Below are 25747 nucleotides of genomic sequence, written 5' to 3'. Positions count from 1 at the left end.
TCTTAAAGAGCATGCTTTTATAATAAAAAGGAATATTCTCATTTGAAGCAATTGAAATCATAACACCATAAAAATAATGCATAATGATTATTCAAGGGCACAACTCTCTTCTGCATATATTTTCAATAAGGATTTATAGGATCTCTAGCCCAATTTTTTTTTTCTTTTTTCACTAAGAAATTTGCTTTGTCAGTTCCCAATGATTTTGGTGAGCACTTCCTTAGGGTCAGACACTGAGGGCCACAGAGAGGACTAGGACAAGATGCCTAACTCTAGCGATCTTGACACCTTATAATGTGGTCAATTTGATACAGTAAGGAAGATATTTTAGTGGGAGGAGGCCAGTCAATTCACCTGCAATAGAACCTATGGGGTTCTGAAGAAACGTATTTGAAGGAATCCTAGAGATTCCTAATAAGAATATTTGCACCAATGAGTCTTGAGGTTAGTTCACTGCCTGTCTGTGGCCATACTGGACCAGAAAAATGGCCCTCTTTTACAGAAGGAACCAGAGTTAGGTGCTACTTCCCTGAATGCACTGACTGCCTAGTGGTTCTCTTGGATCTGTATTTCCAGAGCAGCCCTTAAATCCCTACTTCTGGTATTACTTCATTCTTTGGCTCCTTCATTCTTTAGAAAGTGAGAACTTTCCTTGAAAACACCAGACAGCAGCAGACCAATTCTATTGGCTGGCTGGAAAGTGCACAGTGTATCTGCGCATCAGTTTCCTATAGGGACAAGCTAACTCTGCTCGTGGGTAGATTGACAGAGTTCTGCTTCTCAGACTCATGCTACTGATCTCGCTTGTTGTGATTCCCCTGGGCTCAAAAACTCTCCTGCCTCCATCCTCTTATAGAAAAAATAGTTCATCTGGCTTCCTATGATAAGCAGAGCCTTTCATGCTGGTTTGCCATGGTCTGTGATAGAGCCCTGACATTGCTTGTTAAAACTCACAAGGGTGAGAGCACAAATGTGTCAGTCAGCCCTGAGAGACGTGATTACACATGGTCTCTTTCCTTTTGGTCTCCCTATGTCCTGTGGGGAGGAGGGGGTAAGCCTTTCACATAATTCACATAACTGAGTGCACTGTACAGAATGTGAAGAGGAAGCAGCGGCTATAGAGACTCAGAGGAAGGAGGTATATGTCCTATTAGAGACATAAGAGGCTTAAAGGAGCAGGTAACACATAGGACTTGTAGGATTCTAATTAACAGGAGTGATAGAAAAAATGTGGAGAAATGCCCTAGATATCCCTTTCCTATAGGGATCAGGTGGCCTCTGGGATGGGATGGGAGGCCTACATCATTGGGGTACTTGAGATTTATGTGTCACCAAAATATAACTGAAAACATATGATTGTTCTATAAAGCCATTTTTGGGCAGAAGAACACGAAGATGGAGGTATATAGAACATGAGACATGTACATCATTGGGGTCTGGAAGATAGGTAGGTTTATGATGGCTCCTTGTCAATAGTAATAAGAAAAGAGAAGCCTGTAGGGTTTTCGGGGACTTTTAATAGAAAATCAGAAACAACAGGGTTGTTGCCCAATAAATCCGAGATTCTGATTGTATCTTTCCCAACCGTGGCTCAAGCATATTTTCTCTCAACCATAACCTCTTCCTGGAATGCCCTTCATTGTCGCTGTGTGTTTATATCCTTCTTATCCTTCAATGCCCTATCAAAGTGCACCTTCATTGAGTCCCTATAGGAGTGATGTGCTCATCCTATGAGCTCCTATAGCTTTTCGTACTTCTTTTATGTCTAGCATTATTTATGTACTAGCTTGTGGTCTCTTGATGATTTCATATGTTCCATGTCCCCTGCATTAGGCCATTCTTGCTTTGCTATAAAGAGACACCCAAGACTGAGTAATTTATAAGAAAAGAAGTTTAATTGGGTCGTGATTCTGCAGGCTGTACAGGAAGCGTAGCAGAAGCATTTGCTTCTATAGAGGCCTCAGGAAGCTTTTACTGATGGCAGTGGGCAAAGTGAGAGCAGGAACATCACATGGCCAGGGCAGGTGCAAGACAGAGTGGGGAGGGGCAGGTGCCGCATTTTACAACAACCAGATCTCATGAGAACTCATTATGGTGAGGACAGCACCAAGACATTCATAAGGGATCTGTCCCCACAACCCAAACACCTTCCACCAGGCCCCATCTCTAACACTGGGGATCACATTTCAACTTGAGATTTGGAGAGGATATCCAAACTGTATCATCTCCTAATAGAATGTAAGCTCTGTGGACCCATCACTTACAAGTACTATGCTGGAAACAAATTAATTATGTAATTTGTTGAGTAAGTAATGAATGAATTAATATTTAGATAGATTTTTGTCAAGATCAGTGGTTACATTACTACCTCTTAAGGGTGTTTTGTAAATTTACAGGGGCCACTTTGGTTATCACAATGATTGGAAGGGGGTCACTGACATTTGCTGGACATGAACCAGATATGCTAGATACCCTGCAGTATGTGATACAGTCCTGCACATAGAATAATCCCATGGCTCACCTGATTTTCAAATAAACCTTCACATATTCAGGTAGATGAAAAACATATTCATAATTATTTGAGCCTAGAAACAAACTCCAGTCTACATATAAACACAAAGTTTATTTTGCACTATTTTACTAGACACTGAATTTTCCAGGAATGTGAGCATTATGTAAATTGAGAGAAAATTCTATTCTGTTTTGTTTGGAATTTTAGCAAGTGTTGTTCACCATTTTGGAACATTCCATCACCGAGAGCAGTGCTGCTGATAATAAATGCAGTATACCTGTATTGGTAGAGGTTTCTTTCGGGGGAAGCTATCTAACTGCTTTATGTGTTCTGAGTAGGCATTAACTTACTAAAATACATGTTATTTTATTATAAATCACATTATTTCTGTTTTTTAATATTATTAGGATATTTTACTGTTTTAAAATTGTGCATAGGAAAGTGATATTGGATTTCATTTTATGATTGTAAAGGACGGTTAGGTCTGATAAGTTTGAAAACTGCTGATCCAGATTATCAGGTTTCTATCTATTAACCATGGGACATGTCCAGCAAATGTCAGTGACCCCCTTCCAATCATTGTGATAACCAAAGTGGCCCCTGTAAATTTACAAAACACCCTTAAGAGGTAGTAATGTAACCACTGATCTTGACAAAAATCTATCTAAATATTAATTCATTCATTACTTACCCAACAAATTACACAATTAATTTGCCCTTCTGCAATTTGAGAAATATGGGTTAAAGTATTCTCAATGAAAATAAACCCAATTCACACCAACAGCCTCAAAAGTTGACATTTCATTTTGACATAGCTTGATGGCTCTCTGGGGAGTTGTTTGCAGTATAATTGTTGGAAGTCACATGATGAATTACAAATTTTCCAAAATGTTAAAAGATGACCAAATCATCTAACCCAACCTCAGTCCATCCTTTAAGCCCTACCCACTCTTATTTTCGGGACTGGCCTTGTGATTCTTGCAGGACTGGCATGCCTGTCACCTATTAGGAGAGTGGTTCTCACACTTCAGCCAGTATCAGAATCAATGGGAGGCTAATTAAAATATAGATTATTGGGCTGTGTCCCCAGAGTTTCTGATTCAGTATTCTGAGGTTGAGCTTAAGCTTTTTAATTTTAACAAGTTCTCTGGTGATGCTGATGCTGCCAGTCAGGGGCCCACACATTGAAAACCACGTAGTAGATGTTAGAAATGAATATTTTCCCCTGCCTTGCTCCAATATGGTTTTAAACCAGGGGATATACTTTTGAAGGAAGAGAAAAACAGGAGAAACATGGAACCAGCGATGAGTCCAAGACTAATACGTGAATCCTAGAATCTCATATATTTGCTGTGGGGATTTGGGTGGGCTAAGTTTTGTTTCTTTGTTTGTTTTTTTGAGATGGAGTCACACTCTGTCACCCAGCCTGGAGTGCAGTGGCGCGATCTCGGCTCACTGCAACCTCTGCCTCCCAGGGTTCAAGTGATTCCCCTGCCTCAGCCTCCCGAGTAGTTGGGACTACAGGCGAATGCCACCATACGCAGCTAATTTTTTTGTATTTTTAGTAGAAACGGGGTTTCACCATGTTAGCCAGGATGGTCTCAATCTCCTGATCTTGTGATCCGCCCGACTCGCCTCCCAACGTGCTGGGATTACAGGCGTGAGCCACCGTGCCTGGCCAGTTTTTTTTTAAGTCTCTACTTCCAGACATAGTGCATGTTTCTATAAAATTTTCCTAAAGCACTGGAAAAGAACCACTAGCTTATTAAAAACTTCTGCTTGGGACAGTGTTCCCATGGCCAGCCTGTGGAGCACAAATATGGTGGTTCATTATAACATCATTTTAAAAGTTAAACACAAATACACACACATAGGCACATACATGTGCAAACTCATATGCAACAGATTGAGTCATGTACTTCAAGTTGGACAATTGTGTCAGAGCCATTTAATTTTAAGTAAATGACTTTAATTAGAAGCCCCTCCACCATTTTAACTTCCTCTGTTCATGTGGCTCATGTTTTCCCTAGTGGATACTTAACTACAAGACAAACTGACGGGCAGTGGAGGAGATCGCCAGCTCAAACCTTCTTCCCAAAGGAGCAAGACAGAATTCCATGTTATTTATTGTCCTTTATAAAAATCAAGTCTAATGGTCACAGTGAATCCTTTACACACGACCAAACTATTCTTTGTTTCTTATTGTCTCCTAGAGTGTTTCTCTTAATGTTCTTTCATGTGTACAATTTCCCAGAAAATTTCGTACTTAATATTCTGATGGTGTCCAGTACAAGTTTTGTCTCCCCACTGAGACAGTAAGTGATTCAAGGGCAAAGTCTATGCCTTACACCATTTCTTTATCTTCCATTGTGGAGCCCACACTACTGCTAGATAGAGCCATAGCTCTTCATGTGGGGTAGGGGTGAGACAACACATCAGAATCACATTGGGAGCTTTTGAAAACTGTGCACACCAGTTATAACCCACAGAAAGGACCACAGTGATTCTTAAGATACTAGATTTTGAAAAGTCAGCTTACAATATCACTGGAAATATAAATATGACTAAAAATCAAAAGGGAGGAACGTCAACTGCCAACATATGTACATGGTATAATATTTTATATAGAAAACCCTTTGAAATTATCAGATGAACAATTAGAACTAGTAAGACAGCTCAGCGGTGTTTCTAGATATGAGAGCAATTTACAGAAATCAGTAACCTTCCTCTACCTCCACAATAATCAACTGGAAAACAACACTAGAAAGTAAGATACTGAAAGTGGGCATAGATATACAAAACACCCAGAAATTAACCTCATGAAGAATTGCAGAAGTCCTTTGGAGAATATATTTAAAACAATATTAAAGGACGTAAAAAATCTGGATAAATGGAGAGAGTCATCATGTTCAGAGATGGGAATGACTTGACATTAGATATAAGTCACATCTCCCCAAATTAATCTATGAATCCTCAATCAGTATTCAATTTAGATTCATTGAAGATTTTGACAGCTTCCAAAAACTTAGGTTTATAAATAAGTCAGCTTCAAAAAGTGGAGCAAAGAGAAAGAGAAACAGAATAGAGTAGAAGACTAACAAACCAATGCTTGTAAATATGGGAACTTAGTCTTTGATAAAGACAGCACCATACAATTAATAGGTAAGTGATGAAGTATTTTGTAGCCAATAATGGGGGTACTGGCTTACTTATTTGGAGGAAGATGAACTCTTACATTAAAATCATATAAAATGTTTGTGTCATTTACTTATTGAATACCCTATAATATGCCAAACACTTTCCTAGATTTGGAGGAAATAGGAGTGAGCAAAGTAGACAAAGACCCTGCTCTCCTGCAGCTTTCATGCTGATTGGGATCTGTGGACAGTTAACATACATATACACATATATATTTATGTACACACACATAGTACTTTGGTTTTCCCAGGTCAACGTGCTATAAAGAAAACAAAATCAAGATAAAAGAATAGGGTGAGATGATCTTTTAAATAAGGAAGGCCTATCTGAGAAGGTGACAGTTAGGCAGAAGTGTTAACAAAAAGAAGCAGGATGTGAAGCAACAAAAAGAAGCAGGATGTGAAAAGGGCATTCTGGGTGGAAAAAAACAAGTGAATGGACAGGCCTTTTGACATGGAGGAGCTTGCTTGGCTCTTTGAGGAACAGCACAGAGGCCAGTGGGGTGAAGCCAAATGAATGAGCAAGTGGGAGTGCATTAGGAGAGCAGTGATGAGGGCTGCATGGTTGAGACTGGGGGTTGGAGAGTAAGATGGAAGAAGGTGAGGGACTAACAAAATCCAGGAGTGGAGACATAAAGTTTCTCTAAATGTGAGGGTATGGGAGTGACACATCTAACTCCCCTTCAGGAAGGCTGTTAGATTCCAGTTGACAGGTGGTAATTCCCATGCATGCCTTGGACTAATAGATATATATATATATATATATATATATCTCATATATATATCATGTGTGTATATATATATATATTTCATACACACACACACGCACACAGATGAATATCTACATGTATAGATATATATCTCATCCTTCTGATTCCAAACTATGATAAACTCAGAATTTAACTCTGAAACACTGCTCCATTAGGCCCTGCAACATCTAGACAGGTATGCAAGTTAGTACATCACCAGAAGGAAAATGTTATTACTATCAGCCAATCACAAACACACAATGATTCCATAGGATTGCGTAAAAATGCATTTGTTTTTCTCATCAAATTGCCTTTTGGTTCATAGAAAGCTATCCCTGAATGGACTTCCAGGAGTTCTTTCTTTCATTCTTTTTATACCCATTGTCTATGGCCCAAGCATCCTGGCTTTTAGCAGGTTCTGGGACAAGGAAACAATATCCTACTTGCTTCTTGGAAGGGCAGGGATAGAGCCATGCCATCGAGGCTTAGGTCTTTCCAGTCTGTAAAATTCTGTTTATTATACTAAATGCCACACTAAGCATAATTTTCATCTTTCACTATGCTGAAAGATACCCTTCCCAGATAGGATAGAGGCAGGAATAAAAAGGGTGAAGGGGATTTGAAACTCTATCCTTCTACCTTCTTTCCCAGTGAAAAATTCACCAAGGGGAAGATGACTCATATTCCTTCCATGCAGAGAGAGGATAGGGGGCAACACTCTGGTGCACATACGAGACAATCTGTGTCACATCCAGAGGGGTTTTCCATTGGGCTAGATATGGTGAGTCCCACCAAGCATGGGGAGAGCTTGGCATATAAATGAGAGAATCAAAAGGCAGGTCCTTGCAGAGGCACTGGGACATCTGTGTCCTCAAGTGTTCAGGAAGGTTGGTTAATTAGTACAGTCTCGTGTCAACTCTAGTTTGCAGTTGCCCTGGAGACCAGCAGCAATCACAACATGCTTGCTTTCCCAAGGAAGTGGTATGATAGGGAAATGAAAGAGGGATGCCAATTATTTTATTTGCATATTAAAGAAAAGAATTACCCCAGAATTGGAAAGCTTGGGGGCTTTTCAGTAATATGTAGAAATACATTGTTTTCCATCTGGTATCTTGTGCGCCAACCATGCTCACTGCTCACTGTCTGCCATGCTGGCCTATCCTTTTCTGTCTCTTGGCTTTTGTGTATATGAAAACTTTGCCTTTGGTTGTTTATACTTTGCTTGGAACATAAACAGTCACAATAAAGAAGTATAGAGGGAGAGATCTTAAAATCCGGTGCTTGGGAGCCTATCTTGCTGCTCTGGTCACGCGAAAGTGGGTAGAGAGAAGTGGTTCTAAAAGTAGTTGAATGTCCTTGGGCACCCAGTGATGAGGCCCTGGAGCAAAATAGGGGAAACTTTGACTGATTCCCTTAACGCCCTCCGTATCCTGAAAACGTGGATTGCAAGGCTCAGCGTTAGGACTGGAAGAGGCCAATTTGAGATTGGTCAGACTTGAGCACCTCGCAAACAGCTATCACAAGCCAAGTCACTGGTGCCCGGAAAGGAAATTAGCATTTATCGCATTTCAGTAAAAATGATGTGGTCCAGTTAAGTTAGATTTCCTTTCATTTACAATAGACTTAAAATCCTATTTAGCTATAATCCAGCCATTGTAAAATTGGTTACAAGGATCCTAATTTTCTGAGATATTGAAGCCTCCCATTCTATCAGAGCATCTTGATTTTATCCATTTTCATCCATCGTTAAATTTCTTATGGCTGAGAATGCCAGAGGCGACCTACCTTTCCAATCCGTTGCTGCATTCAGCAGTAACTGGATTGAGATCGGAAACATTTATTTTATTCAATGCCTTATCTGTTCTTTTCCACTGTTTTAAACACTACTGAGGGTCAGACTGAAAATCCTTCTCTGATTCTAACTGTAATCAAGCGGGAAATGGTTTTATTTTATTTTAAACTAATATCAAGCCTAAGAAGAAAGAATCATTTCATACAGTGGCATTGAATGGCCCATTCCGCCATTGCTTAAAATGTAAGTTTGCCTATCTTATCATCAAGCCCACATTTACATGATCTTTAACACTGAAAATTTATCTGACCTTTTCCCCCATTTAAATTGATGTGTTTCTCATTTGGGAACCTGTTAAAACCTTGCCACCTTCAGGGGTCTACAATCACAGGTGATCTCTCTTCTTCATGTGAATTCCTGCTGCTCTGAATGTCTATGTCACCTGTGCAATCTGTCCATCCACAGCACGATGTCCTTAGCTTACTTCTGTGTGAGTCTTGCCTCCCATACTAAGTGGGCACTTTGGAGGCTGACTATGGCTCAAGCTGCTCCATCTGTTTCACCGAGGTGATGGAGAACACTTGCTGATGGATACAGTCCAACAAGAGGAAGCCTTGTGTGTGCAAGAGTCTGGATTTTTCTGAGTTCTTGACGTTAGGATCTTGAACACGTGAGTTAGAGACTCCTAGGAGGAACTTCTTGCTCCTCAGTCCCTTCAGTTCCCTCTAGGCCTTAATGCCTTCCAGAGAGATTGCAATGAGCTCAGCCGCTCCAGATGTGAAGTACGATGCGGTCTGGGAGGTGTGGATGGGTGAGAAAGTGTGGAGGTGCGCAATGGCAGAGTAGGAGCAGCTGCGTCTCATAGTCTGTACTGAGCTCACTGGTTTCCCAGGCCTGCAGTTTCTTTCCCTGTAGACCAGGGTTTGATTCTGCCTTGAACACTCTTCCTCCTCCCTGCCCTCCCTGCATAGTGGCCACTTACAGCTTTCCTCTGGAGTCATCTGCAAAAAGTGGAAAGACAGGACTGGAGCATTTTCTAGAGAATGTGGGTTGTGCTGATTCAGAGAAGGAGATAGGACAGGAGACAGTGCTAGTGATCCTGACCTTGGTGCTCAAACTTACAGTGACTTAGGGAGCTGGCGTGCCACCTAGGCACAGTGCTGCCCCCAGTCATGCATCACTGAGTAAAGGCTGACTCACTATATACCTTCCGCCTGCTCTGTTGGAGGTGTGAGAGCTTGGAGTACAGAGACTTGTCCACTATGGCCCCTGCATTTGAGTTGCTGAAACCTCTACCTAAGAGGACTGAACTTAAGTCCAGTGCTGGGCTTCATATCTCCTGGGACACATGAGCTTTGAGCCCCAACACTCAAAGAAGAGGAAATCTCTGTGGCATTCCAGCGGGTAAGAATGAGGACATAGGAAGATCAGAGAAGTCTTCTGAGTAAAATGGAACTTTATGATTTAATGGACCTGGAAACTGTCCTTCCTATTAGCCAGAATGTACAAAAGCTGAAAATGTTCTTCCTTTGATAAGGTGGAGGGAAGGATGGTACCAATACAGTGTGGCACGAACTACACTGTGAACAGGAGATGCTGTGTGAGCTCCAGGCAGGCTCTTCACCAGCTGGAGGGGCTTCCTGTGGCTGAAGAGGCAGAAAGCATGGAAAACAATGACAAGGCGCTTTTCCTGTTCAAACTTATCAAGAATTCCAGCCAGCGTGCTGACAGAAAGAATGGCTCACTGTTTGAGAAAGTTTGGGTCAAGCGTTTTTGTCTTTTGTTTTATTTTGTTTTCCAAAGTCAAATAGGCCTCTGATGATGCTTTTCTAAAGAACGAAACTCCTGGGGCTCTCTCTGGCCTTAATCACATTTTATTGCAGAAAACACATGGAAAGAGGCGTTAAATAGGAGCCTCGGTTGCCCCCAGTTGCTTCCCCAGTTCCATGGGTGCTGGACGACTGTGATTGAAGCCTTTTGCCAAGGATGTCTTCGTGCGGGGACCATAGCTTCCTTCTTTCCCCTTATCCATGCCTGTCATTCTAAATGGCACACAGGGTGTGGAAAGAGCTGGGAAGAGGGAGCCCACCTCTGGAGACAGGCTTGAACTGACCTGGGCTCTGGCTCACCTTTTGTTCTCCTTTTTTGTTCTCCTTTGCCCACTGAGGAGCTCTTGGGTTCTTTTCAGGAAAACTGTCATCTCTCCGTCTGTCAGCAACCAGCCCCTTCCTCAACATTGGCTTAAAAAGCAGTGCCAACAGGCTCAGCACCAGAGGGCAGAGAAAGTGGCCTCAGGACCACGTTACTGCTCCAGCTAGCCCTGGAGGTTGTCTGTCTGAGGAACACTGAGACTCCGTGTGCGATGGATGTGGAGTCCCTTCTGAGTAATCTGATAGGGCTGGAGAGGAGAGAGAGTTCGGTCTCTAACTGACCTAATCACTCAAAATCACCTGTCTTCTAAGTCCCCTATTCCTAGAGGAATCGACTCCCCAAGCTTTGAGGAGCAAGGACAAGCTGGCCAGGAAACCCTGGTGTAGCAGAGGAAAGCAGCAGTGTGTGCCCCCTCCCCCCACTTGATGTCAGTACAACTGAGCAACTCCTAGTGCATAATTGTGTGGACCAGAGGCACTGTGACTGTGCTGTCAGCAGAGGGTGACCATCCCCTCCCTCCTAGACTACCATGGAGCAGCCTGTCGGCAAGGGGTCCAGGGAAGCCATACTACACTACTAAGGAGAAAGGAGCTCATGGTCAGACCCAAGAGAGAATTTCTCTTTTTACGACACAGACTTTCCTCCTTTGACTTTTTGCCACTGAGCTTTGCTGTAGCTCAGAGATGTTCTAAAGATAGGCCATGGGAGATAAAGGTAGCATCTGAAGTCATAGGTCAAGAGCTTCTGTGTCTGCTTCACCAGGGGCACCAAAATCTTAGCTCCGCACAAAGCTCTCTTCCTCAATTTTCACTGAACACTCTGTCAGCTTATATGGCAACAACTTACAAATGATGACACTGAGACTCCAGAATTGGGATTAACAACTTGGATGTTGTTTAAAAGAAGAGCTGGCGTTCAGCCGCATGACCTCTGTCCCATTCATCTTTATACCTCTGCCCCTGGAAGGCCCCATGCTGTGTAGCGATAAGAAAATGATCTTACTTTGAACTTCATCTGTAAAGTGGGGTGACCCTTCACAGGGTCTTCAGAGGAGTAGATCAAAATAAAATATTTTGCATGGTGCCTGGCACACAGCAAGCCCTTCAGAAAATGGCAGATGTTAATATAAGGCTTTGATCATGAGGACTAGATGACTCTGACTGTTCCTTGGGGCTGAGAAACCACGGCCTCTAAGGATAGTGGAGGAGAGCCCATAGGAAGGTCTGGCCCCGCGATATTTGACGTTATTATCCTACCATCTCTGGTTGCCAGGCTTGCTACAAAGATGATTCACCTTAGTCCAGCTCAAAGGCTGCCTGAGCTTCTGGTTTGTATTCTACTGGGGCCTGGAACAAAGCCAGGAAGACACAATGAAGGATGTTTCCCTTTGTGTCCACAGCTGCTTCCTGGTTACAATGGGCCATTGTTGTGCTAGGCCACAATGGAAGGGAAGTGGAACTGATTGGCTAATTGATTCTGTCTCATGTCTTGGGCCTCAGAGGCTCTGCTCTGTCAGGGGCATCTGAGGTTTTAGGAACTTGTCTCAAACAGTAAATTAGTTATTACCGACTGGTAGATGGATTATTGATCTTAACTCATTTCTCCTTTCCTGTAGTAGAATGATATATTCATGGGCTTTTCATGTGACTTTGGAATACCTCCCACTAGAATGGGAATATATATCCTGTTGATGGTGGTCATGGCTTTAACCATGGATGTTAGGATATATGATATGAGCAGAGGCTTTGAATGTACTTTGGTTATTTGGCTTGGCCTCTTGCATTTCTGCTATCTGCCATAAGGAAAACGTGCCTTGGCTGATTTCTGGTCCATGGAATGAGGAGACATATGGAGCATACCTGAACTCAATTCTTAGTTCAGATCCAAGCCTTGCTGAGCCCAGTTGAGAGCAGCTAAATCCTAGCCCACCTGCAGATCCGTGAGGGAGAAAAATGAATGTTTATTGTTGTAAGCCCGATGAGATCTGGGGATTGTTTGCCATGCTTCATTATTTTGAAGCAATAGCTGATGAATGCACTGACACACGGACTCTCTACTAGACAAGGGATCAGCAGGAGAATCTGATGGCTCCAGGCTGGCTGATGTAAGTCCCTTGGAGAGAGACCCAGACTTTTCTGGACCAGGATGGCTCAGATTACCTTTTCCCCGAGAGGGGACTATAGAGAGCCCTGGCTGGGCATGGCTTATCCCCTTTTGTGCTCCCAACATCCAATCTGGTGTCCTACTCTGAGTATATAAATGATAAATGTATGTTAAATATTACTGAGATGAAGTGAAACATAGCCAGGCTGAAGAGGCTTGATTTCCCAAATTAGGGCTTTCTGTAGGACCATCCAAGATGCAAATCAGAGAAGAGTCTGTGAAAAGGGCAGGCCTAGTCCTTTCAGGACAAGGCCAATGCCAGGAGAACTTTCAGAAGTGTCCTGAACCCATGAACATCATCGTAGCTTTTGCTCTCTGAGGGCTGCTGTAGAATATGCCTAGAAATATATCATTTTCTGGCTCAATTTGTCCAGGCTGCTCTAACAGAATAACAGAATAACATGGACTAGGTAGCTTAAACAACAGAAATGTATTTCTCACAGTTTCAGAGACTGGAAAGTTTGAGATCAGGGCACTAGTATAGTCAAATTCTGGTGAGGTCCCTCTTCCCGGTTTGCAGAGGACGTTCCTCTTGTTCTTCCCTTACATGGTGGAGAGCAGAAACAGAGAGAAAATAAACTCTCTTTTATCTCTTATAAGGGTTACTTATCCCATACATGAGGACACCAACCTTAGGACCTAATCACCTCTCAAAGTCCCCACCTTCTGGTTCTGTCACATTGGGGATTAGATTTCCTCATAGGAATTTTGGGGGTGGAGAATACAAATATTCAGATCATAGCAATTTCCCATCTAGAAACAACTCTCGATCATGCTATTAAATGTCCGCCTCCTTCCTTTTTCTGTACTCCCTTCCCGACTTCCCTCAGAAGACAGCAGACCCCACTGCGATGTTTCATCCCAGCAAAGGCTGGCTGTCAGCTGATCTTTATTTACCTTATTCCATAAGAATGTGAGAAATAAACCTTCTCAGAGACAGTTGTGTTTTTAAAGGAGATTCCCGGAGTTGAAAAAATCTTCTCTTGGCAAATAAATGACTCACTGATGATAGAGTATCTAATGCTATGTTGGACTGTCAGTATTTTCTGGTAGAAAGTTCTGTGTGCTCCCCTACCCTTCCACCCCAGTCTCCCTGCAGAGGTTCCCTAAATCCTCCTGTATTAGGACGAAGCCTGCTCATTTGCTTCTGTCACTTCTCTTCCTCTGTGATTTGGATGAGGCAGAGAGGTAGGCAGTGAATTGTACAAGCTGATTCTATTTAGAATTACTGGGGGCCTCGGGGCACATGCTTGTAAGAGTGCCTGTTTGCCCTGACACTGCACTGTTGGAAAGTAAGAGGATACCTTGGGACTTCTCCAGGGGGTGGGACTCCAGAGCCTGCTTCCTGCTGCCTCATTAAGCCAACCAGTACTGATGCCTAAATGCACATCACTCCATCCTTTTCCTTTAGCTATCTCCTCGAGGGAGTGGACATTTCAGGTTACTGTTTCCAGGGAAAGGCTGACTAAAATTAATGAAGGCTCGTCATTTTGGAATAGCTGGGTTACTTTCTGATAGCTGCAAGAAAGCAGCAGAAGACTGAGAATGTCAGGTGGCAGGGGCCTAAGACTTGGTGTCTGAGGGCTGGAACCTCAGTGTTCTCATCTGGGAATTACAGAAAATAAAAATTTGTCTCCTGGGATTGTTGTGAGGCTCCAGTGAGATGGAGTGTATGAAACCCCTCTGAGTAACAGAATTCTGTAGAGATATGAGTTGTTAACAGATTGATTATAGTGACGAATATGGGGTATTAAATAAGCGATGAAGTTTACTTCATCTTCCTCCTGCCAGATCTGTAGTGTCATGAGGCAAAGTGCCAGTCAGGCAGGAACGCTCTGGCATCAGACAGCTTGGATTCTAATCCTGGCTCTGCCGCCCACTAGCTGTGTGATCTTGGGAAAGTGACTTCATCTCTCTGTGCATAAGTGTCTCCATCTGTAGAATGGGGAAAATAGTAGTACACACTTTCTATGGTGGTTTTCAGATTTAAGTGAGTTAATACCTAAAAAGTATTTAAACAGTGCATGGCACACACATTCTTTCAAAAGATGTCTGCTATTTTTTTTAACTTCTTATTTTAAAATAACCATAGATTTGCAGGAAATTGCAAAGACACGTATGGGAATGTCCCCTGCATTCTTCACCCAGCCTCCTCCATTGTTGACACTTGGCATAACTGTGATTCCATATCCATACCAGATAATTAACATTGATACAATGCACAGTGCTTTTTTAGGTTTCACCAGCTTTGCATGAACTTGTGTGTGTGTGTGTGTGTGTGTGTGTGTGTGTGTGTGTGTGGCGGGAAGTGGGGGGGGGTCCATGAATGACTTTATGTAACCACCACAGTCAAGATACGGAACTAGACTCTCACTATAAGGTTCCCCCAGGCTACTCCCTTATAGCCACACCAGAAAGCTATTTTTAATGCATTTAAGTCGTCGGGAAACAGAATTCTTTTCAGTAGAAGTACATGTTTACAGCAAGAAATGCCTGACACTGAACTTGTGAAAGAGTAATCTTCCTGTCCTTGGTAATAGTCATGGAGAAGCTGGAACTTCTTAATTGGGAATTATTTAAAGTGATAATACAGGTGCGGGAGAGAAGATGGGGTAGGCTGAACTCTGAGGTCCCAACTCTAAGGCTCCATGATTATGCAGGAAGGTTCCCTGCAGGAGAGGAGGTTTCATATGGGCCTTGATGAACAAGGAGGCAAAGGGAACAGGGAGAATATACCAGGTGAGCAAAAAGGAGAATCAGCCCGTCTCTGTTCCCTGACCGTGGGGCACAAAGGTATACCTCTTGGGCAGAAGTTTAGGGTTCTCTGAACAAAGTTCTCTGGGCCATTTGGAGCCCAAGCATTAGGCTTCTTTATCTTTACTCTGGATTAAGGAGTTAACCTCTGGGCTGTCCAGTGGTCAAGGTATCTGCCATGAGGCCAACTCTAAAAGACAGGTATCCCTGGTGAAAACAGGCTGCTCGCTCCCCTGGGCTGCCATTCTCTGGATCTTTTCTGTCCCCGCCCATCTCTCCTCATGGGTCTGCACTGAGTGGTCCCATAATTATTTCTTCTTGATTATCCACACTACTTTCTGAAAAGGAAATACGAGCAGGGTTTATCTCTTCTAGCACCCTCTGGGACATTGTCCTTTCTTTAGCATGCATTTGTTCTTCCTTTTTTTTTTTACAGCGGGGCCTCGGCAGGTAATTTAAAAGACTAACAAACTTTGGCATAGATCACTTTAAGTGCTAGAGAGCAGGCCGGAATATTAATGAAGCCATCTAGTGATAGAGTTGCCTCCTGATGAAGGAACATATCAAAGAGGTTAGGTCCGTGAGTGTTGCTCTGCAGAGCCCCATCTCTATTATCTAGCTCTTAATTACTTCATTAAAATTCAACAGAGGAGCTGCCCAAATCCAGTAGCGTGCCCAAGGCTTGCTGGGTGATTTCCCTGCCTCTGGCCATACGTGATTTTCAGTTCTTTAGGTCTCCAGAGATAGGAGTCCGGATCTCAGGCAGACAGACCTGCTGTTACTGGCTGTGCTAGCTTCCTGCACTAAGCGCAGCTGCCTGCCTTCTGTACAACTTCTGTGCAACTGGATTTCTGTCCCCCTGTCCCTGGTGCCTGGACGCATTGCCTATCTTGTGCCCTTGGGGAAGGACTGGCTTGCAAAAGTGTGTATTTCAGATTACAGAAGTCTCCTTGGTTAGACGTGCACATACTTTCTGGAACTCTTTTGAAAAGATGAATTGCTTCCTCCCTGCTTCCTAAAACAGCAGCCAGGACACCATTTTACCTAGGGTGTCTCATCCCTGGGCCTCAGTTTTCCCATCTGTAAAATGAAGCTGCTACTCCACGTGGCACCTCCATAACTCTAAATTCTCTCGATCTTTAGGAGAACCCATTTTCTTGTAGGGCTATAATATAGTGACACCTTCCAGCGTGAAACTGTGCCAGTTAGCTCTTAATCTAAACTATTCCTTTTGGCTCCTCCTTCTCAGTGCTGCTCCTTTTAGTGATACCCATTGTCTGTGGACTTAAAATTACTAAGTAGCCCTGGGATCAGGAAAAACATCCTAGGCATCTTTATTTTTAAACATGATTTTAGGTCCACAGGGAAGGACATGAAGGTGGTACCACCTCTTCCTTAGAGTACAACGTATGGGCTCTTTGACAGCTGTTTTTAGATTCAGAGGCCGTTTTAATGTCTCTGGGTTTGCGTCTGTGCTCCAAGTGGAGCAGATTATTCTGAATTACACTGAATCAACAAAAGACAATGCATCTAAATGTGTCTACCACATAGAGGAGGCAACGTGTTTGTTGGTGTAAGTTACAGAAGTTTCATCTGCCTTTTCTGCCTTCCTGTGTCTGTTTTGCTTTTTTCTAATAATTATGCCTGTTAAAGTTCCTTCCGGCAAGAACAGTGGGAGTTGAGTATCTCCTGGGATTTTGCCACTGGAGCATCCCAGGAGCCACTGAAATGAGAGGGCCCCTGATGCAGACAGTGAGGTGATAGAGAGCTTGGCCCTGAGCTGTGCAGCAAGCAGGCTCAGGCAGAGAGTGTGCAGGCAGCCCCCGACAGGAGGTCAGCAAAGAGCACAGGCTTCTGAAGAAGGAAAACTGGGGAGACGAGCTTGTGCTGAAGAAGTTGGAACCAGTAATGCTCATGAGCCGGACTGAGATTTCTGAAAGACAGTAAAATAAATAAATAAATAAATAAATAAATGCAAATGTGTACCTTCTTCTGAGTACTTCCAAGGTAACTAGAGCCCTCCGCAAAACCCTAGTGCTTTTCCTCTCTCTGTCTCCCCAGTAAAAGGAGAATCCAGCCCTAATTGCCTTTCTGGGGGAGGAACTTATGAATGCAGGAGGTGGAGGTGATATTTTAGGACTTAGCATTTGGCAAGCAGTTGGCTCCAGAGCCCAACATTGCTTCTGGCCTCAGGAAAATGCTGGATGGAGAGAGTCCCCAGCATTGGCCAGTGTGGCATTACTCGGGAATTTCCTTGTTTCTTTTCTTTTTCTGTTTGGTGGCCAAAATGTTGGAAGAGGATAATCTTTTCTTTTATTTATTTATTTTTTTTAAAGTACAATTTTCTTTATTAAGTATAATATAAATATTCAGGGTACTGTAGTTTCGTTAATGTTTAGCCTAATTCCCTGGCTAAGGAAACATGACAAATTGCAATTTGAGATTTTTTAAATTATTATTATACTTTAAGTTCTAGGGTACATGTGCACAACCTGCAGGTTTGTTACATATGTACACATGTGCCATGCTGGTGTGCTGCACCCATTAACTCATCATTTACATTAGGTATATCTCCTAATGCTATCCCTCCCCCTCCCCCCACCCCACGACAGACCCTGGTGTGTGATGTTCCCCTTCTTGTGTCCAAGTGTTCTCATTGTTCATTTCCCACCTATAAGTGAGAACATGCGGTGTTTGGTTTTCTGTTCTTGTGATAGTTTGCTGAGAATAATGGTTTCCAGATGCATCCATGTCCCTACAAAGGATGTGAACTCATCCTTTTTTATGGCTGCATAGTATTCCATGGTGTATATGTGCCACATTTTCTTAATCCAGTCTGTCATTGATGGACATTTGGGTGGGTTCCAAGTCTTTGCTATTGTGAATAGTGCCGCAGCAAACATACGTGTGCATGTGTCTTTATAGCAGCATGATTTATAATCCTTTGGGTATATACCCAGTAATGGGATGGCTGGGTCAAATTGTATTTCTAGTTCTAGATCCTTGAGGAATCGCCACACTGTCTTCCACAATGGTTGAACTAATTTACAGTCCCACCAACAGTGTAAAAGTGTTCCTATTTCTCCACATCCTCTCCAGCACCTGTTGTTTCCTGACATTTTAATGATCGCCATTCTAACTGGTGTGAGATGGCATCTTATTGTGGTTTTGATTTGCATTTCTCTGATGGCCAGTGATGATGAGCATTTTTTCATGTCTGTTGGCTGCATGAATGTCTTCTTTTGAGAAGTGTCTGTTCATATCCTTTGCCCACTTTTTGATGGGGTTGTTTGTTTTTTTCTTGTAAATTTGTTTGAGTTCTTTGTATATTCTGGATATTAGCCATTTGTCAGATGAGTAGATTGCAAAAATTTTCTCCCATTCTGTAGGTTGCCTGTTCACTCTGATGGTAGTTTCTTTTGCTGTGCAGAAGCTCTTTAGTTTAATGAGATCCCATTTGTCAATTTTGGCTTTTGTTGCCATTGCTTTTGTGGTTTTAGACATGAAGTCCTTGCCCATACCTATGTCCTGAATGGTATTCCCTAGGTTTTCTTCTAGGGTTTTTATGGTTTTAGGTCTAACATTTAAGTCTCTAATCCATCTTGAATTAATTTTTGTATAAGGTGTAAGGAAGTGATCCAATTTCAGCTTTCTATATATGACTAGCCAGTTTTCCCAGCATCATTTATTAAATAGGGAATCCTTTCCCCATTTCTTGTTTTTGTCAGGTTTGTCAAAGATCAGATGGTTGTAGATGTGTGGTATTATTTCTGATGGCTGTGTTCATTGGTCTATATCTCTGTTTTGGTACCAGTACCATGCTGTTTTGGTTCCTGTAGCCTTATAGTATAGTTTGGAGTCAGATAGCATGATGCCTCCAGCTTTGTTCTTTTTGCTTAGGATTGTCTTAGCAATGCGAGCTCTTTTTTGGTTCCATATGAACTTTAAAGTAGTTTTTTCCAATTCTGTGAAGAAAGTCGTTGGTAGCTTGATGGGGATAGCATTGAATCTATAAATTACCTTGGGCAATATGGCCATTTTCATGATATTGATTCTTCCTATCCATGAGCATGGAATGTTCTTCCATTTGTTTGTGTCCTCTTTTATTTCATTGAGAAGTGGCTTGTAGTTCTCCTTGAAGAGGTCCTTCACATCCCTTGTAAGTTGGATTCTTAGGTATTTTATTCTATTTGAAGCAATTGTGAATGGGAGTTCACTCATGATTTGGCTCTCTGTTTGTCTGTTATTGATTGGTGTGTAAGAATGCTTATGATTTTTGCACATTGATTTTGTATCCTGAGACTTTGCTGAAGTTGTTTATCAGCTTAAGGAGATTTGGAGCTGAGATGATGGGGTTTTCTAAATATACAATCATGTCATCTGCAAACAGGGACAATTTGACTTCCTCTTTTCCTAATTGAATACCCTTTATTTCTTTCTCCTGCCTGATTGCCCTGGCCAGAACTTCCAACACTATGTTGAATAGGAGTGGTGAGAGAGGGCATCCCTGTCTTGTGCCAGTTTTCAAAGGGAATGCTTCCAGTTTTTGCCCATTCAGTATGATATTGGCTGTGGGTTTGTCATAAATAGCTCTTATGATTTTGAGATATGTTCCATCAATACCGAATTTATTGAGAGTTTTTAGCACAAAGGGCTGTTGAATTTTGTCAAAGGCCTTTTCTGCATCTATTGAGATAATCATGTGGTTTTTGTCTTTGGTTATGTTTATATGCTGGATTATGTTTATTGATTTGCGTATATTGAACCAGTCTTGCATCCCAGGGATGAAGCCCACTTGATCATGGTGGATAAGCTTTTTGATGTGCTGCTGGATTCGGTTTGCCAGTATTTTATTGAGGATTTTTGCATTGATGCTCATAGGGATATTGGTTTAAAATTCTCTTTTTTTGTTGTGTCTCTCCCAGGCTTTGGTATCAGGATGATGTTGGCCTCATAAAATTACTTAGGGAGGATTCCCTCTTTTTCTATTGATTGGAATAGTTTCAGAAGGAATGGTACCAGCTCCTCCTTGTAATTCTGGTACAATTCGGCTGTAAATCCGTCTGGTCCTGGACTTTTTTTGGTTGGTAGGCTATTAATTATTGCCTCAATTTCAGAGCCTGTTATTGGTTTATTCAGGGATTCAACTTCTTCCTGGTTTAGTCTTGGGAGAGTGTAGGTGTCCAGGAAATTATCCATTTCTTCTAGGTTTTGTAGTTTATTTGCATAGAGGTGTTTATAGTATTCTCTGATGGTAGTTTGTATTTCTGTGGGGTTGGTGGTGATAACCCCTTTATCATTTTTTATTGCGTCTATTTGATTCTTCTCTTCTTCTTCATTAGTCTTGCTAGCGGTCTATCAATTTTGTTGATCTTTTAAAAAAAAAAAAAAACCAGCTCCTGGATTCATTGATTTTTTTGAAGGGTTTCTTGTGTCTCTATCTCCTTCAGTTCTGCTCTGATCTTAGTTATTCCTTGCCTTCTGCTAGCTTTTGAATGTGTTTGCTCTTGTTTCTCTAGTGCTTTTAATTGTGATGTTAGGGTGTCAATTTTAGATCATTCCTGCTTTCTCTTGTGGGCGTTTAGTGCTATAAATTTCCCTCTACACACTGCTTTAAATGTGTCCCAGAGATTCTGGTATGTTGTATCTTTGTTCTCATTTTTTTCAAAGAACATCTTTATTTCTGCCTTCATTTCGTTATGTACCCAGTAGTCATTCAGGAGCAGGTTGTTCAGTTTCCATGTAGTTCTGTGGTTTTGAGTCAATTTCTTAATCCTGAGTTCTAGTTTGATTGCACTATGGTCTGAGAGACAGTTTGTTATAATTTCTGTTCTTGTACATTTGCTGAGGAGTGGTTTACTTCCAACTATGTGGTCAATTTTGGAATAGGTGTGATGTGGTGCTGAGAACAATGTATATTCTGTTAATTTGGGGTGGAGAGTTCTGTGATGTCTATTAGGTTCACTTGGTGCAGAGTTGAGTTCAATTCCTGGATATCCTTGTTAACTTTCTGTCTCATCGATCTGTCTAATGTTGACAGTGGGGTGTTAAAGTCTCCCATTATTATTGTATGGGAGTCTAAGTCTCTTTGTAAGTCTCTAAGGACTTGCTTTATGAATCTGGGTGCTCCTGTATTGGGTGCATATATATTTAGGATAGTTAGCTCTTCTTGTTGAATTGATCCCTTTACCATTATATAATGGCCTTCTTTGTCTCTTTTGATCTTTGTTGGTTTAAAGTCTGTTTCATCAGAGACTAGGATTGCAACCCCTACTTTTTTTTGTTTTCCATTTGCTTGGTAGATCTTCCACCATCCCTTTATTTTGAGCCTATGTGTGTCTCTGCACGTGAGATGGGTCTCCTGAATATAGCACACTGATGGGTCTTGACTCTTTATCCAATTTACCACTCTGCATCTTTTAATTGGAGCATTTAGCCCATTTACATTTAAGGTTAATATTGTTATGTGTGAATTTGATCCTGTCATTATGATGTTATCTGGTTATTTTGCTCATTAGTTGATGCAGTTTCTTCCTAGCATTGATGGTCTTTACCTTTTGGCATAGTTTTGCAGCAGCTGGTACCGGTTGTTCCTTTCCATGTTTAGTGCTTCCTTCAGGAGCTCTTGTAGGGCAGGCCTGGTCGTGACAAAATCTCTCAGCATTTGCTTGTCTGTAAAGGATTTTATTTTTCTTTCACTTATGAAACTTAGTTTGGATGGATATGAAATTCTGGGTTGAAAATTCTTTTCTTTAAGAATGTTGAATATTGGCCCCCACTCTCTTCTGGCTTATAGAGTTTCTGCCGAGAGATCCACTGTTAGTCTATGGGCTTCCCTTTGTGGGTTACCCGACCTTTCTCTCTAGCTGCCCTTGACATTTTTTCCTTCATTTCAACTTTGGTGAATCTGACAATTATGTGTCTTGGAGTTGCTCTTCTCGAGGAGTATCTTTGTGGTGTTCCCCATATTTCCTGAATTTGGATGCTGGCCTGCCTTGCTAGGTTGGGGAAGTTCTCCTGGGTAATATCCTGCAGAGTGTTTTCCAACTTGGTTCCATTCTCCCCATCACTTTCAGGTACACCAATCAGACGTAGATTTGGTCTTTTCACATAGTGCCATGTTTCTTGGAGGCTTTGTTCATTTCTTCTTACTCTTTTTTCTCTAAACTTCTCTTCTCGCTTCATTTCATTCATTTGATCTTCAATCACTGATACCCTTTCTTCCAGTTGATCGAATTGGTTACTGAAGCTTGCGCATTTGTCATGTAGGTCTTGTGCCATGGTTTTCAGTTCTATCAGATCATTTAAGGACTTCTCTACATTGGTTATTCTAGTTAGCCATTCATCTAATCTTTTTTCAAGGTTTTTAGCTTCTTTGCAGTGGGTTTGAACTTCCTCCTTTAGCTCGGAGAAGTTTGATTATCTGAAGCCTTATTCTCTCAACTCATCAAAGTCATTTTCCGTCCAGCTTTGTTCCATTGCTGGCAAGGAGCTGCGTTCCTTTGGAGGGGGAAGAGGCACTCTGATTTTTAGAATTTTCAGCTTTTCATCTCTGTTTTTTCCCCATCTTTGTGGATTTATCTACCATTGACTCTTTGATGATGGTGACGTACAGATGGGGTTTTATGTGGATGTCCTTTCTGTTTGTTAGTTTTCCTTGTAACAGTCGGGACCCTCAGCTACAGGTCTGTTTGAGTTTGCTGGAGGTCCACTCCAGACCCTGTTTGCCTGGGTATCAGCAGTGGAGGCTACAGAAGAGTGAATATTGCTGAACAGTAAATGTTGCTACCTGATTGTTCCTCTGGAAGCTTTGTCTCAGAGGGGTACCCAGCCATGTGAGGTGTCAGTCTGCCCCTACTCGGGGGTGCCTCCCAGTTAGGCTACTCAGGGGTCAGGGACCAACTTGAGGAGGCAGTCTGTCTGTTCTCAGATCTCAAACTCCATGCTGGGAGAATCGCTGCTCTCTTCATAGCTGTCAGTCAGGGACATTTAAATCTGCAGAGGTTTCCGCTGGCTTTTGTTTGGCTATGCCCTGTCCCTAGAGGTAGAGTCTACAGAGGCAGGCAGGCCTTCTTGAGCTGTGGTGGGCTCCACCCAGTTCGAGCTTCCTGGCCGTTTTGCTTACCTACTCAAGCCTCAGCAATGGTGGGCGCCCTTCCCCCAGCCTTGCTGCCACCTTGCAGTTAGATCTCAGACTGCTGTGCTAGCAATGAGGGAGGCCCCGTGTATGTGGGACCCTCTGAGCCAGGCGCAGGATATAATCTCCTGATGTGCTGTTTGCTAAGACCCTTGGAAAAGTGCAATATTAAGGTGGAAGTGACCCGATTTTCCAGGTGCTGTGTGTCACGGTTTCCCTTGGCTAGCAAAAGGAATTCCCTTCCCCCTTGCACTTCCCAGGTGAGGCGATGCCTCGCCCTGCTTGGGCTCTCGCTCAATGGGCTGCACCCACTGTCCTGCACCCACTGTCTGACATGCCCCAGTGAGATGAACCCAGTACCTCAGTTGGAAATGCAGATATCACCCATCTTCTGTATCGTGCACGCTGGGAGCTGTAGCCTGGAACTCTTCCTATTTGGCCATCTTGGTTCCATATCTGAGGATATTCTTTTCATCTTGTTTCTTTCAGTCCTGAATTTATTCATCACTTTAAATGGTTATCACTCCCCCAGTTTTATTTGAACTCTTCAGCTTTCTTTTTTAAAAGTGATTTTGCTCTTTTCTCTGGGCTGGCTCTGTCTTTTGGTCTCACTCTGTTTCTTGCTCTTTGTTTCCATGTCTTGTTGCCCAATTCCATTTTGTCTCTCTGTCTACATTTGCTTATAAAGCTCTGTCTTTAATTGTCTGTCTGTATTTTTCTTTCCTTTCTCCTGGGTCAGGAAGGAAGTTAAGGCAGACAGACAGCTGTTCCTTTTCTTTATTTGCAATAAAAAATGGCTTTGGTGGCTGATGACAGGCAAATTGGGCTTATATGATCCTGTGAAGCCACAACAGAAGGACAAGAGGGAACTTTTCCATCCTGCCTCCAGGTCTCATTTTCATGGGGACAGTTCCTACTAGGAAGGAGCCTTGGAGATGAAGCTGGATTTTCCATCCAATGTCTCCCGAGGCACTTAGTTCTTCTTTGAGGGGTTCAAGTGGTCCGGCTCCAAGTGTGTGTGGTGGGGAAAGGACCACTCCCAGGTTATCAGCCTTGGGTTAGGTCTGGGAGGCATCGAACTGTAAAGGACACCAGCCCTGTTTCTGAGGAAATGGAAAGACTTTCTCCTCAGTTTGGCATTTAACACCCTTCATGAGTTGGCCTCAGCCTCTCCCCTACCGTTCCCTTCACACCTTGTTCTAGTGTTTGCGTTTCTGGCTGCCTCCATGGTTCTAGTTCTTCCTAATGTGCACTTGTGCAAGCTCTGTCCTCTGACACTCTTGTCAACTGTGGCAAACTCCTGTTCATCCACTGGTTCCAACTCAGATGCCACCCCCTCTGTGAAGTCTCTCCCAACTATAGGGAGAGTTAGTTACTCTCTTCTGAGTAACTGTTCTTGCCTCTATTGTCCTCCCATGGTCTTATAATTGGCTACTTAGGTGTCTGTCTTCCCTCTAGGCTGTGATCTCTTTGAAGGCAAGCATGATGCCTTATTTATTATATCCTTAATATCTGGCAACTAGTAAGAGGTCATAGCTTGTGGAATAAGAACTAGGAAAAACAGTTTTAGGAGTTATATGATCAACACTAAGCTGTGTGCTGAAACTCTGAGTGCTATCGGACCTTGGAGAAGAAGGGGAGGGGTTAGCATGGGGTTTGAGGGAGACCAATGCCTCTTTCTGCATGTATACCCCACACTTGCAACAGAAGACCAGTGGAATGGAAACAGTGAAACCTCCCAGTGCTTGCTGGAGTCCAAAATGCCCAATTTGGGGAATGGAAGTTCTAATGTGTTTCTTTTCCTGTGATCTATCTCCCTTGCCAATGCTGCTCCTTGGAAGACCAGGACCAGAGACCATGCTGGGAAACCTGGCTGCTCTTTGAGGACTGAGATGAACTTAGCAATGCAGAGAAGAACAAAGAGAGGCTAGTGCTCACCATGTTGCAGAGGGATCACCATGTTCCCTTTGATCATTTGAGGACATGAATACAACTATGGTCTTTGGACAAAAGGCATATGCCAGGCAGTATGAATTTTCTATGCAATTAGTACATAAGAGCACGTGAATTGGTGCCTGGGACCTCTACCTGTTTTAGTATGATAGCACCACAGTAAAGGGCCTGGACTTTGTATGAGCTTGGGAAAGTCATGTCACCTCTGCAAGTCTTGGTTTCCCTGGGTGTTAAATGTCAACTTAAATAAAATCCTATCTACTTTGTTTGTTTTGGAGACTTTCTATGAGAATCTGATAAACTATAACCTGTGAAAGAGTTTCAAAAGTTGTGAAAGTT

General features: G+C 42.5%; 1 protein-coding gene across 1 annotated transcript in view; it reads right to left on the bottom strand.

The window, feature by feature from the left end:
- Nucleotides 1-24797, bottom strand: part of HS1BP3 (HCLS1 binding protein 3) — a 642583-nt gene extending 617786 nt beyond the window's left edge. Inside the window, exon 1 of the mRNA XM_050754595.1 lies at nt 24788-24797. The gene's annotated coding sequence lies outside the window, so the exon portion shown is untranslated. The remainder of the gene's footprint in view (nt 1-24787) is intronic.
- Between the last annotated feature and the right edge of the window lie 950 nt (nt 24798-25747).

Source organism: Macaca thibetana, chromosome 13 (assembly GCF_024542745.1).
Source record: "Macaca thibetana thibetana isolate TM-01 chromosome 13, ASM2454274v1, whole genome shotgun sequence".
Taxonomy (NCBI): domain Eukaryota; kingdom Metazoa; phylum Chordata; class Mammalia; order Primates; family Cercopithecidae; genus Macaca; species Macaca thibetana.
Note: the sequence above shows the minus strand (reverse complement) of the source record. Positions and strands in the feature narration are given on the sequence as shown.